Source organism: Ylistrum balloti, unplaced genomic scaffold, assembly GCF_031769215.1.
Source record: "Ylistrum balloti isolate Yb309-2 unplaced genomic scaffold, AGI_CSIRO_Ybal_v1 Utg370532, whole genome shotgun sequence".
In the NCBI taxonomy this organism is placed as follows: domain Eukaryota; kingdom Metazoa; phylum Mollusca; class Bivalvia; order Pectinida; family Pectinidae; genus Ylistrum; species Ylistrum balloti.
This window is the reverse complement of record NW_026782339.1, coordinates 110,922-125,014: the sequence shown is the minus strand read 5'-3', so window position 1 is coordinate 125,014 and position 14,093 is coordinate 110,922.

The following is a 14,093-nucleotide window of genomic DNA, read 5'->3' as shown; positions in this document are numbered from 1 at the left end:
TGCATACAAATTAACAAAATCATCTCTTTCGGACCTTTCACTATTATTTCAAATGGGGGGGGGGGGGGGGGGGGGGCATTCATGTCTTACAGACATTTTCTAGTTTAATAATCAAATTTACTTGAAAATTATATTTTGAACACATCTTCATTAAACAACATAGCATGCTTTGCTTTTTGTGTGCGTGTTTTAAGACTGAAACATATATATAAGTATATTTCTTGAAGTTAACACCGACAGTACTTATTAGTCTTTTATTGTTTTTGTATTTTAAGTTTTGGGAAGTTACAATCACTTGATCATTGTTCAGTGATCAATACTCCATCATCGGGTGATGAGCAGTAAAAAATGGCAGAGCCTATGACACCACAAAGTGTCTATCTACTGAGAGGTCTATTTCTAACATTCCTACTAATATGTAACAAGCTGATGATTGACGGAGTAATACTCTATGTGTCACTTAGTCAAAGGAAAATGTAAGATATTTGGCAGTGAAGTGTGGGTGTTCAGTGTTACAGATCTACAGGAAAGATATACTTATATAAGGTAATGTGGACATTAAGTAAAAACTGAAAAAAATGCTAAAATTTGCATTGGCAATGCCATCTCTTTGCTGTGTTGAAAAGCGTTTACTCTGAAGTCCAGATTCTTTAGTTCAGCCAATGAAAATGGTGAAGTTTCCATCAAATGTGTGTGCTTTTGTGCTGAAACCGATTTCAATAGACACACCATCTTTCATGCCAAAACCAAAGCATTCAAAAGATTCTTTCTAATTGGTATTTGTACAAAGGTCACTCTTAGATGTCCGTAGGGAATCGGTAGATCTTGTGTTGTAGTGTAGGAGCAGAATTACAATCATCATTAGGTAGTGACCAATACTTCATCATTGCGTAGTGACCAGTACTTCATCGTTGGGTAGTAACCATTACTTCATCATTTGGTAGTGACCATTACTTCATCATTAGATAGTGACCATTATTTCATCATTGGGTAGTGACCATTACTTCATCGTTGGGTAGTGACCATTACTTCATCATTGGGTAGTGACCAATACTTCATCATTGGGTAGTGAACATTACTTCATCACTGGGTAGTGACCATTACTTCATCATTGGGTAGTGACCATTTCTTCATCATTGGGTAGTGAACATTACTTCATCATTGGGTAGTGACCATTACTTCATCATTGGGTAGTGACCATTACTTCATCATTGGGTAGTGATCATTACTTCATCATTGGGTAGTGACCATTGATTCATCACTGGGTAGTGATCATTACTTCATCGTTGGGTAGTGACCATTACTTCATCATTGGGTAGTGACCATTACTTTATCATTAGATAGTGACCATTATTTCATCATTGGGTAGTGACCATTACTTCATCATTGGGTAGTGATCATTACTTCATCGTTGGGTAGTGACCATTACTTCATCATTGGGTAGTGACCATTACTTCATCATTGGGTAGTGACCATTACTTTATCATTAGATAGTGACCATTATTTCATCATTGGGTAGTGACCAATACTTCATCACTGGGTAGTGACCATTACTTCATCACTGGGTAGTGACCAATACTTCATCACTGGGTAGTGACCATTACTTCATCATTGGGTAGTGACCATTAATTCATCACTGGGTAGTGACCATTTCTTCATCACTGGGTAGTGACCATTACTTCACCACTGGGTAGTGCCCAGTACTTCATCGTTGGGTAGTGACCATTACTTCATCATTGGGTAGTGACCATTACTTCATCATTAGATAGTGACCATTATTTCATCATTGTGTAGTGACCATTACTTCATCATTGGGAAGTGACCATTACTTCATCATTGGGTAGCGACCATTATTTCATAATTAGGTAGCGACCATTACTTCATCACTGGGTAGTGACCATTACTTCACCACTGGGTAGTGACCATTACTTCATCATTGGGTAGTGACCATTATTTCATCATTAGGTAGTGACCATTACTTCATCATTGGGTAGTGACCATTATTTCATCATTAGGTAGTGACCATTACTTCATCATTGGGTAGTGACCATTACTTCATCATTGGGTAGTGACCATTATTTCATCATTAGGTAGTGACCATTATTTCATCATTAGGTAGTGACCATTACTTCACCACTGGGTAGTGACCATTACTTCATCATTAGGTAGTGACCATTACTTCATCATTAGGTAGTGACCATTACTTCATCATTGGGTAGTGACCATTACTTCATCATTAGGTAGTGACCATTATTTCATCATTAGGTAGTGACCATTACTTCACCACTGGGTAGTGACCATTACTTCATCATTGGGTAGTGACCATTATTTCATCATTAGGTAGTGACCATTACTTCACCACTGGGTAGTGACCATTACTTCATCATTGGGTAGTGACCATTATTTCATCATTAGGTAGTGACCATTACTTCATCATTAGGTAGTGAACATTACTTCATCATTGGGTAGTGACCATTACTTCATCATTGGGTAGTGACCATTATTTCATCATTAGGTAGTGACCATTACTTCATCATTAGGTAGTGAACATTACTTCATCATTGGGTAGTGACCATTATTTCATCATTAGGTAGTGACCATTACTTCATCATTAGGTAGTGAACATTACTTCATCATTGGGTAGTGACCATTATTTCATCATTAGGTATTGACCATTACTTCATCCTTGGGTAGTGACCATTACTTCATCCTTGGGTAGTGACCATTACTTCATCATTAGGTAGTGACCATTACTTCATCATTAGGTAGTGACCATTACTTCATCCTTGGGTAGTGACCATTACTTCATCATTAGGTATTGACCATTACTTCATCCTTGGGTAGTGACCATTACTTCATCCTTGGGTAGTGACCATTACTTCATCATAAGGTAGTGACCATTACTTCATATTTGGGTATTATATTCATATTATTCTATAAATAAGAAATAACACGGAGTGCAGGTGAAACAGACTTTATTGACATTACCCAAACCTTAGGTATCAAATGCTGTAAAGGCACCTCAAACCAACAAGGAACACAACTTATCTGCTGTATATAGCATCAATGGCTTGTTCTTTTATCAATATAGTGTTTATCTTATAAAGGATACTGTTAAGTTTTCATTTTGAATCCACCAGAAAAAATAAGTAAGACTTATCCAGGACCCAGAGGGAATCATTCTTCCAATGCTTGATTAACAATGGCAACAGAGTTTGATAAGTATTCTTAATACATGTTTTATCCAATAAAAAGAATTGGGGTGTCTACAGCAAAACAAAAGATATAAGAGGGATGTTGGTGTCCACCATGGTTTGATCTTTATGTCTATGTCAGTTGGATATTTCCCTTCTTCATTTTCTTTCCTTTTTTGTTCTTAGCTTTTTGTGGTATGGACATATATAATTATCAAAGTGACATACAAAATTTGAGAAAAAGGGATTTCTGAGAAATGAATATGAGTTGATTCATCAAAATCCAAGATGGCCCCTGTTGGTCATTTTTTTGTTTTTGATTTTTTCTAATTTTGTTGCACAAAAAATCAAAGAAAAAGTAGATAGAAATTTCAGAATGAATATTCCTGCAAGTACATCTCAAGAAATAGTGAGAACAAACTTCCATTTTCAAAATTCTAGATGGCTTCTTCCTGTCAGCCCTTTTTTCTGATCAGGCCCAAAATTGAAAGGTTCTAAAGGTCTGTAGTTAACCTATGTATGATATGATCAGATTGACCAAAGCCTTATAAGATGGTGGGCTAAAAATTGACAGCAGCTTGTATAGATCTACAAACTCCCCTCGCTTGGTGGATATCTTACAATGAAAGGCCATGACCTGAACATAATATACTGTTCCTTTAGTGACCTAAGTATAGATATTTTCATTAATGACCTAAATATATTTTTTCATCAGTGACCTGAATAAGATATATTTTTTCATCAGTGACCTGAATAAGATATATTTTTTCATCAGTGACCTAAATATATATATTTTCACTCTCTAACACCGGACTGTCATCAGTGTAGGGTCCATTGTCAGTTGCTTTCTGTACTAAGGCGTGAACTTTGGCATTGAAGGGCAAATATAAAAATCACTCCAGTTCTGTTCATTTTCCTACCCTGTATTAAATCATAATGCCAAGAATTGAATTAAACATGACTGACACTTTTCAAGGTTCCTGGAATATAAGAAAAAAAATGGTTTCAAAGGAAATGCCGAGATGTATGTTGATATTTAAGTGGGTCTAAAAACCACAGGTAATCTAAACATGGTGTCATAACACTTAATTTAGTCTTTTTATCTAAAACATACTTATAAAAATAGCATTTTTCTACAGGAGTGTTAGGATGGTTTATTTAATATACTCCTATATCTAGGTTACAAATGACCCATTCCAAAAAGTGACATAGTAGGTAACAATTAACTACTAAAGTATATATTTCCCCAAATACCAAAATAATTCATTCTTAAATACAAGTACAAATGGTAGTTCCTGTAGTAATAATTAATACAATTTGATAATATATATACATCAGTTGTTGGTTATAATTGTCAGGTTTTATATCATGTCCATTGGATATAAATGAAAAAGTTTTAACACAGACTTAAATATAATAGGTGAGTATACATGCAGTATAGTAAAACAGTGAGGATAAAAATTAAACATGAAATCTATAAAACAAAATGAAAAATAAAAGAAGGACTGACTATTAGTAGGTACTACAAATACAAAACTAGATCAACAATCTATTGAACTACTAGTATATAATTTAAGGCTAGAGTTGAGGTAAATATGTATGACTTGTCAGAGATTGAGGTAATCTGCCAGGTTTTATACTACCAGCTTTCCTAATGGGAGAATCCAATCAGAACAAGTTCTTGTAACAAAAAACACCAGCAAACGAGATTTCCTGGCAGGAGATAATCAGCCAATAGAATGGGAAAACTTGAATTGTTTTTAATTGACTAACTAGAATTTATAGCCATTATATTACAGTTATTAAAATTTCATAATAAAATCGAATTTTGTAAATTTTTCAACAATTTTGTGTGGATTAATTAAAAAAAAAAAAAAGGGGGGGGGGGGGGGGGGGGGGGGGGGGGGGGAGTTTTAGATACATTTATATTTCCTTAGTTACTTGATACACATCTGTTTATCCTAAGTAGAGCTAGATTTCTTGAAAGAGTTACATTTTAGAAACACATGTAGATGTTTCCATTAACTAAAAATACACAATCTACATTTTTCAGTTTGGTATATATAAGCACTAAAAATATATCATTTCATTAGAGAAAAAAAAGGTGCTGGTAAAAGCAAGCAACAGCCAAACTATCCTTTACACAAATATGAATGCAAAATAAACAGGATAAAATCGAAGTTCTTGAACAAGTAGCAACAAACAAGTCTTCACTGATTTTAAAACTAAAGTATATAAGGAAACAGGAAAACTTTCTTAATCGACCCCTGTTATGATCTTTACACATTTATAGCACTCTCGCCCCTATCGGCGGTCAAGCTTATTGCTACACCTTCAGTAGTGACATGGAGAAATGAAGGGCAGTAACTCTGTAACTCATACATTTCTGGAGGGTTCAGTATACTGCCTCAACATATTCAATAAATTTTGAATCAACTCTTTGTGATGTGAAACCATTACACAAAGTGAGTTCCAGTGAGGTTACATTTATTAAAACTACACTGTACACCACGACTCTGAGAACTAATTGTTGACTAGATATATGAGGAAGCACCAAGCTTATATGTATCAAAACAAGTACTTTATTCTATTGCACAATTATATAGCATGACATTGGCCTCTAACCTTCAAAATAGAAGTCTATATCTAACCCTCATGATACAGGCTATATCTAACCCTCATGATACAGGCCTATATCTAACCTTCAAAATAGAAGCCCATATCTAACCCTCATGATACAGGCCTATATCTAACCTTCAAAATAGAAGCCCATATCTAACCCTCATGATACAGGCTATATCTAACCCTCATGATACAGGCCTATATCTAACCTTCAAAATAGAAGCCCATATCTAACCCTCATGATACAGGCTATATCTAACCCTCATGATACAGGCCTATATCTAACCTTCATGATACAGGCCTATATCTAACCTTCAAAATAGAAGCCCATATCTAACCCTCATGATACAGGCCTATATCTAACCTTCAAAATAGAAGCCCATATCTAACCCTCATGATACAGGCTATATCTAACCCTCATGATACAGGCCTATATCTAACCTTCAAAATAGAAGCCCATATCTAACCCTCATGATACAGGCTATATCTAACCCTCATGATACAGGCCTATATCTAACCTTCATGGTAGTAGCCTTTATCTAACCTTCACAAAAGGTGATCTATCGCTGACAATAGTGGCCTACATCTTACCATGATGACAGAGGCCTTTATCTAACGATGAAGACAGTAGCCTATATCTGACCTTAAAGACAGTGGCCTATACCTAACAATGAAGATAGTAGCCTATATCTGACCTTAAAGACAGTGGCCTGTACCTAACAATGAAGATAGTAGCCTATATCTGACCTAAAGATAGTAACCTATACCTAACAATGAAGATAGTAGCTTATATCTGACCTTAAAGACAGTGGCCTATATCTAACAATGAAGATAGCCTATATCTGACCTTAAAGACAGTAACCTATACCTAACAATGAAGATAGTAGCTTATATCTGACCTTAAAGACAGTGGCCTATACCTAACAATGAAGATAGCCTATATCTGACCTTGAAGACAGTAACCTATACCAAACAATGAAGATAGTAGCTTATATCTGACCTTAAAGACAGTGGCCTATACCTAACAATGAAGATAGTAACCTATATCTGACCTTGAAGACAGTTACCTATATCAGACCTTAACAATAGCGGCTAACCTGCATGATGCTAACCTATTTCTGATAATGGTTATTTGGAAGCTTTAAATTTCTTAATGCAAAATATAATTATCCTCTCCAAGAAAACATGAAAAAAATATATCTTTCACTATTGTTAAGTTTAGTCACTATGATCTATCATTGTTTTACAATTTATTTGCTTCACAGAAATGTACCTCATCATGTTTCAACAAATCTAATTTGTATGATGGAAGTTCTGGCCTCGTAAGGTCCTTATTCATCACATAATTTGCCTATTTTACATTGAATTCACCATGTAACCTTTTTGCACATATATATATAACACTAGTGTAATAATACCCTGGAGGGTTTTCATTGGCTGGTGTGTACACCATAATATGGATATTGACATTACATAATGAATTGAAAATGGTACATGAAAGGACTGCCACCGTTTGCTTTGGTCCTCCACATTTTTTATTTAAAACCTGTTGAAATGTGGCTTTTTTTTAATTACCGGTATGTGATGAATAGTATCTCACATTTGTTTTCATTTCATGTGTGATTTTATGACACTTTTTTGATCACCAATGCTCGTCAAACAAAAACAAAAAATTGAATTTAAAAAATTCATAAAATCTCATATGAAATGAAATTTCACAAAACATTGTATATGAATTGATTGTGAGTGCCATATTATGAATAGTTTTGGAAGCCATGATACAAAAATGACAAAAACAACTAAAATAAACATGATATAAGATAAGGGATATGTACATTATATATATATAAAGATAACAATATACTTGAGTACATAACAAATATAGACATATAACTACACGTAACATTAATTTATATACCGGTAACTTATCTTTGAAGAATGTTAGCTGTTAAACTTAACATTAAGTCAGTCCCCTTTTTGAATGCATGCTTATTGCATTGACCTGATCTGGAACCAATCTACTCTTCAGTAATAACATGTCCTGATGTAGAAATGATAACATATAACACAACCATTTAGTTACACATCACAGTTACATACAATCATGCCTCATCCTAAAACCCTGTAGTGCTATAATCTTCATATATACACCTACTGATATCACATTGCTACAAATATAACACAAATAGGTGTAAATGTTTAAGTTGTCCTATGAAGTGTTAGAATTGTCTCCCTTAACTTTATTTACTCTGTAAATCATTCCAAAATTATACATTACAGATTATGTTTCATAACATGGTGATACTGTATCATACAGCATATTATATGAACCTACTGTATCATACAGTATATTATATGAACCTATTGTATCATACAGTATATTATATGAGCCTACTGTATCATACAGTATATTATATGAACCTACTGTATCATACAGTATATTATATGAACCTACTGTATCATACAGTATATTATATGAACCTACTGTATCATACAGTATATTATATGAACCTACTGTATCATACAGTATATGAACCTAAAAGCTAAAGCATTGTAATAACGTGCATCACGCTGAACTATATTTCATGCAGTAAACAGACATTAAACTGAATCTACAGACTTTACATTGAACCACTGAACCTTCAGACATTAATCTATACCTACAGACATTACACTGAACCTACAGACATTAATCTATACCTAGTCATTACACTGAACCTACAGACATTATACTGAACCTTCAGACCTTTACCTATACCTACAGACATTACATTGAACCTACAGACTTTACATTGAACCACTGAACCTTCAGACCTTAATCTATACCTACAGACATTACACTGAACCTACAGACATTACACTGAATTTACAGACATTAATCTATACCTACAGACATTACACTGAACCTACAGACATTACACTGAACCTTCAGACATTAATCTATACCTACAGACATTAATCTATACCTACAGACATTACACTGAACCTACAGACATTACACTGAACCTTCAGACATTAATCTATACCTAAAGGCATTAAATTGAACCTACAGACATTACACTGAACATACAGACATATACTGAACCTTCAGAAATTACACTGAACCTACAGACATTACACTGAACCTACAGACATTATACTGAACAGACATTATACTGAACCTACAGACATTACAATAAACCTACAGACATTATAATGAACCTACAGACATAAATCTGAACCTACAGACATTATAATGAACCTACAGACATAAATCTGAACCTACAGACATTACACTGAACCTACAGATGTACTGAACCTACAGACATTACACTGAACCTACAGACTATACTGAACCTTCAGACATTATACTGAACCTACAGACATTAATCTGAACCTACAGACATTACACTGAACCTACAGACATTACAATGAACCTACAGACATACTGAACCTACAGACATTACACTGAACCTACAGACATTACACTGAACCTACAGACATTAATCTATACCTACAGACATACTGAACCTACAAACATTATACTGAACCTACAGACATTACACTGAACCTTCAGACATTACACTGAACCTTCAGACATTACAATGAACCAACAGACATACTGAACCTTCAGACATTACACTGAACCTACAGACATTACACTGAACCTACAGACATTACACTGAACCTACAGACATTAACAACAGCAGACAATGTAGTAATCCTTCTAGATTTAGTGCTTTGTTAATTTTCTTCATCTGTGAAGTATCTTTATCGTCATATCTAAACTGAAGCATAAACAACTGGAGTCCAATTAGATCAGTTTAAATGACAATATAGACTTATGTTTGGCCTGGGAATAAATAACACAACATTTATAGGATACTATACATGACAACAACACTGGGCAAGTCATCGGCATAAATACAGACTCAGCCACACCATCAATTGAAGACTATGTAACTGCATTGGCTAAAGGAATATCATGTGATTTTGTATGGAAGTGACTAAACTAAAATTTGCATATATACATATACTGTGTGTACAGCAAATTAAAGTGGTATATGTAAGACTTGCATCCATATACAACAGTGATCAAGTATGAACAAATGCTGATCTGAACCAGCTTAATTCAGACACAGGTAAATTGCATACTCATAGCTGATCCCCTGAAAAAATCTAAACTTACAAAAGTGAACATTTCATCTCAACATTTATTTGGATGTTGACAACCAGCTTTAGGTGAAAGAGGATCATACTTCTTAGAAGTCTTCAGAAGTTTCTCCTCTTTCCTTTTGTTTCAACCTTTTTTTCTAATGAATGAGTTAAATATCCATCTGACACAAATTAACTCTACCACCAACACTTATCCGAACTCAAATGAGTAAAATATTCATGCTAATCTAAATTCATAGGAATCATCCAAACTTTAACAAACAACTTGCATCCAATTATCACATGATCCCTGAAACTGAAATACTCATTAGGCAAAATAAATTATTTCAGAACTAAAATGATTGTCAGGTATAAAGACGGGATAAATAAATGATGGGTCTATTTATCAAATTGTGATCTGTAACAGAGAAATCTATTCACCATACATGTGTCACGGTGAAAAAACTATTAATAATTTCCCTAGAGACCAGTCTGAATTAAGCAGGTTCACAAGGCAAGATGCCTTATGAAGTAGATGTAGCATGCATACAATGTTTCAATACAACAGTGATACCCTAATATAGCAAATAAATCTAAATGAGAAAAATGAGAATAACATACCACAGAAAAAAAGGGGAATCAGCATGAAATCTAAAATGCCTCTATCTTGTATAAGTCATCTTATGACCAGTATAGTAAATCACACAATTTGATAGTACAACGTTGTTAGTACATATCTGAACAGATAGGCAGCTCTATGGTTTATAAATGTCTTTAACACAACAATAAAAGCATTTTGCAAAATATTAATACTTTTCATTCTTAAAAAATGATACTCAAAAAACTGATGTTACATTCTTGAAAAATTGAGCTCAAAATAATCACCTGAAACAATGAGAGGATTACAACAAATCTGTGTTACATACATACAGGTGGTGAGTTACTGGGTTATACAACAAATTCCCATCAAACAGGACACTGAATGAGAAGCTTGATGTGGTTTAGTGGTTTCTAAAAATACATTTTATTACATGTAGTAAATTTTGGAATTAAGATTACATCAAAAACCTTTTTGCTACAGATAAAGTGACAATTTCTTTGCATTGAGTCTAAAGAAAATTAACAAATACAAAACAAAAGAAAAAAGAAAAAAAGATAAAAAATTATTGAATTCGCAGACATTTTTTTCTGAACAAATGTATCACCAACACAACACAAACAATTATATAAACACTGTAGTTATTTTAAAGGTGTGAGTTGCAGTAAGGAAAGTTGGCCAATAGGAGCACGAGTATTGAGCAATATGATATAAACAGAATACTTACATAAACAACAACTTCTGCAATGTCTGATTTATATGTTGAGAACTAAAATAGCAATATCACATATACACAGTATACATTCGTGTTACATTACACATTAAGGATGAGATTGTAAGATACCATAATGGCAGATTATATCTTTTAACGTTGTCTGAAAAACAAAATTGTAATTTTCTCAACTTTGGTGAAATTTGAATCAGAGTTATACGAATATGACATTCATTTATGGTCTGATTAATAAAAATTTGATGTTCTTGTGAGGATCTTGGCAACAAGCTTGCCTGTGCCATATTTCAATAATGTACTATGTAAAGACCAGAGTATAGTATGACAACCTAAATCAAGAATTTCATTAAAATCACATTTCAGAGCTTGTTTTTTTATCAAAAGCCAAAAACATATGATTAAATTTTGCTAGGTACATCTCTGGTTTTCTATTGAAAGACAAAAAATATTTCATTACATTTTGTCAAGTAGATTTTTTATCGACAGAACAAGCACACTAGATTGTATTTTGTCACGTAAATCTCTGTTTTTTTAATTAGATTCTTATTTCATCAGGTACATCTGTGGTTTTGATATTTTGTCAGGTATAACTTATTGATGATGATTTGGCTAATTACAGTAGGCACGATAATACTGTTGTACTTAATCTATTATCACATACAAAACATAACATAACATAGCATTCGAGCACCATATAAATTGTGAAGACAGCATTTCAAAATAATCTCAAACTCGCATAAAAGTGATTCAAAATATTGTATAATCTAAGATGTATTTTAAAGCCATTTCAGGCCATCTCTAACGTCAGCTAGCTAAACTCTTAAAGCATTTATGATGTCATCCTTTTTATTGGGGATCTTTTTCAGCTTAACACAATACGTTCTTACTCTCTGACAAATATCCTTAAAATTTCAAATTGTATTTAAGACAAATCATCCCAAACAACTAGAAATGAATAAATGTAATTCAAAATCTTAAAATAAGTTATAACACATGATAAAAATTTAATCTGAAAAAATATTTACAAAGCATACATTATAAAATACGAATTGCATTGAACTGAACTTTCTCTATTGTGAAAACAAGAATATCATATTCAGCATACATGTTTGTATCTACGATATACGCCGAGTGTTGTACATTGTACCTCTGTAATACATTTACTGTGTATATCCAGAGACGTATATATACGTCTCTGGTATATCTAACATGAAGTTAACTATAGCATGATTTCCTTTATATCTATATACACGGCAAAGCTTGACAGGTTTCTTTTGATGATACAAAATCAGGAGTCCTTTAACCATCATTTGGAATTGAATTTAATTTTACACATAAATGTCTAACCCTTTTCAATAACACTGTGACAAAGATACTGCTAAATAAGAAAGCAAACTTCTACAAATCTACTTCTAACACAAAAAAATCAAACTGTTCGATACCATATTTATCTCCCCTGATGAAATCACTTCTTTTGGTTAAAACTGTCGTTTACATGAGAGTCAAATTCAATATAAACATGTAATGTAATTGCAGTATTATATTTTTTTGGTGTATCAAGCCTTTTCACTTAAGTATTATGATATTATTATGAAACAAGAGAAAGAAGATTTTAAATATGATCTTAATTGTACCATGGTTTGGTCTAAATAAATGAATCAGTACTGAGGAAAACAGTTAACAATCATGTTTGATTACAGTGATTTTCTTGATCCAATATTTCAACTACAAACAAACACATATAAGTTACAAAAAAAAATTTAAACTAGTAACATTGACTAGATGTTTAAATACAAGCTTTCGAAAATTTGAATAATTGTTATTAACATTCTTTAAAATTAGTATCAACATTTGAATTTTCTAAAATTCAACCTAGTTTAATATCCACGAAAACATGAGATATAGTGTACTGATTATCAATTTAGCATCCAGAAATGAGGACAGAAAATAAAGCCTCTAAAATTGATGGCTGTTAGCACATTGATTTTGTGTAAGCTGAATTTTCTTTCTAATGAGCATAAGCCATTGGTAAAATTGAACACAACAATGAGAACATAGTTATAAAAGAGTAAGAATAGTTTGAAATAGATTAAAATGAAACAGGTGTATGACTAAGAGAGTTATGTATAATATATTCCAAAATAAAATTACATTTCTACTACCTTAGAACCTACAAGACATATATAGACAGAATCTAACCAGTACATGATATTATATAACAGTAAACAATATTGTTGCTGCATTTGTCTTTGTTTAAAGATAAAATCTGTATATACATTATCTGGAATTTAAGGTACTTGCATTGTATAAGTTCATAAGGATTAACATCATTAGAAAACATTAATATATGATTACTGATTCAGTATTGCTTGGATTTGTCAATTAACTGCATTAGAAATACTTATGTTGGAAAGGCATTTTTGTTGTAAACTTCTGTCCTAGATGATGAGACATTTAATTAACATTTATATATTTAGGAATTCAACAATGGGATGCAATAATTCTCTCAACATTGCATTATATTTTATTTGACATAAGAAATTGTACCTGTAAGTACACTAAGTTTGTACCTGTAAGTACACTAAGTTTGTACCTGTAAATACACTAAGTTTGTACCTGTAAGTACACTAAGTTTGTACCTATAAGTACACTAAGTTTGTACCTGTAAGTACACTAAGTTTGTACCTATAAGTACACTAAGTTTGTACCTATAAGTACACCAAGTTTGTACCTGTAAGTACACTAAGTTTGTACCTGTAAATACACTAAGTTTGTACCTGTAAGTACACTAAGTTTGTACCTGTAAGTACATTAA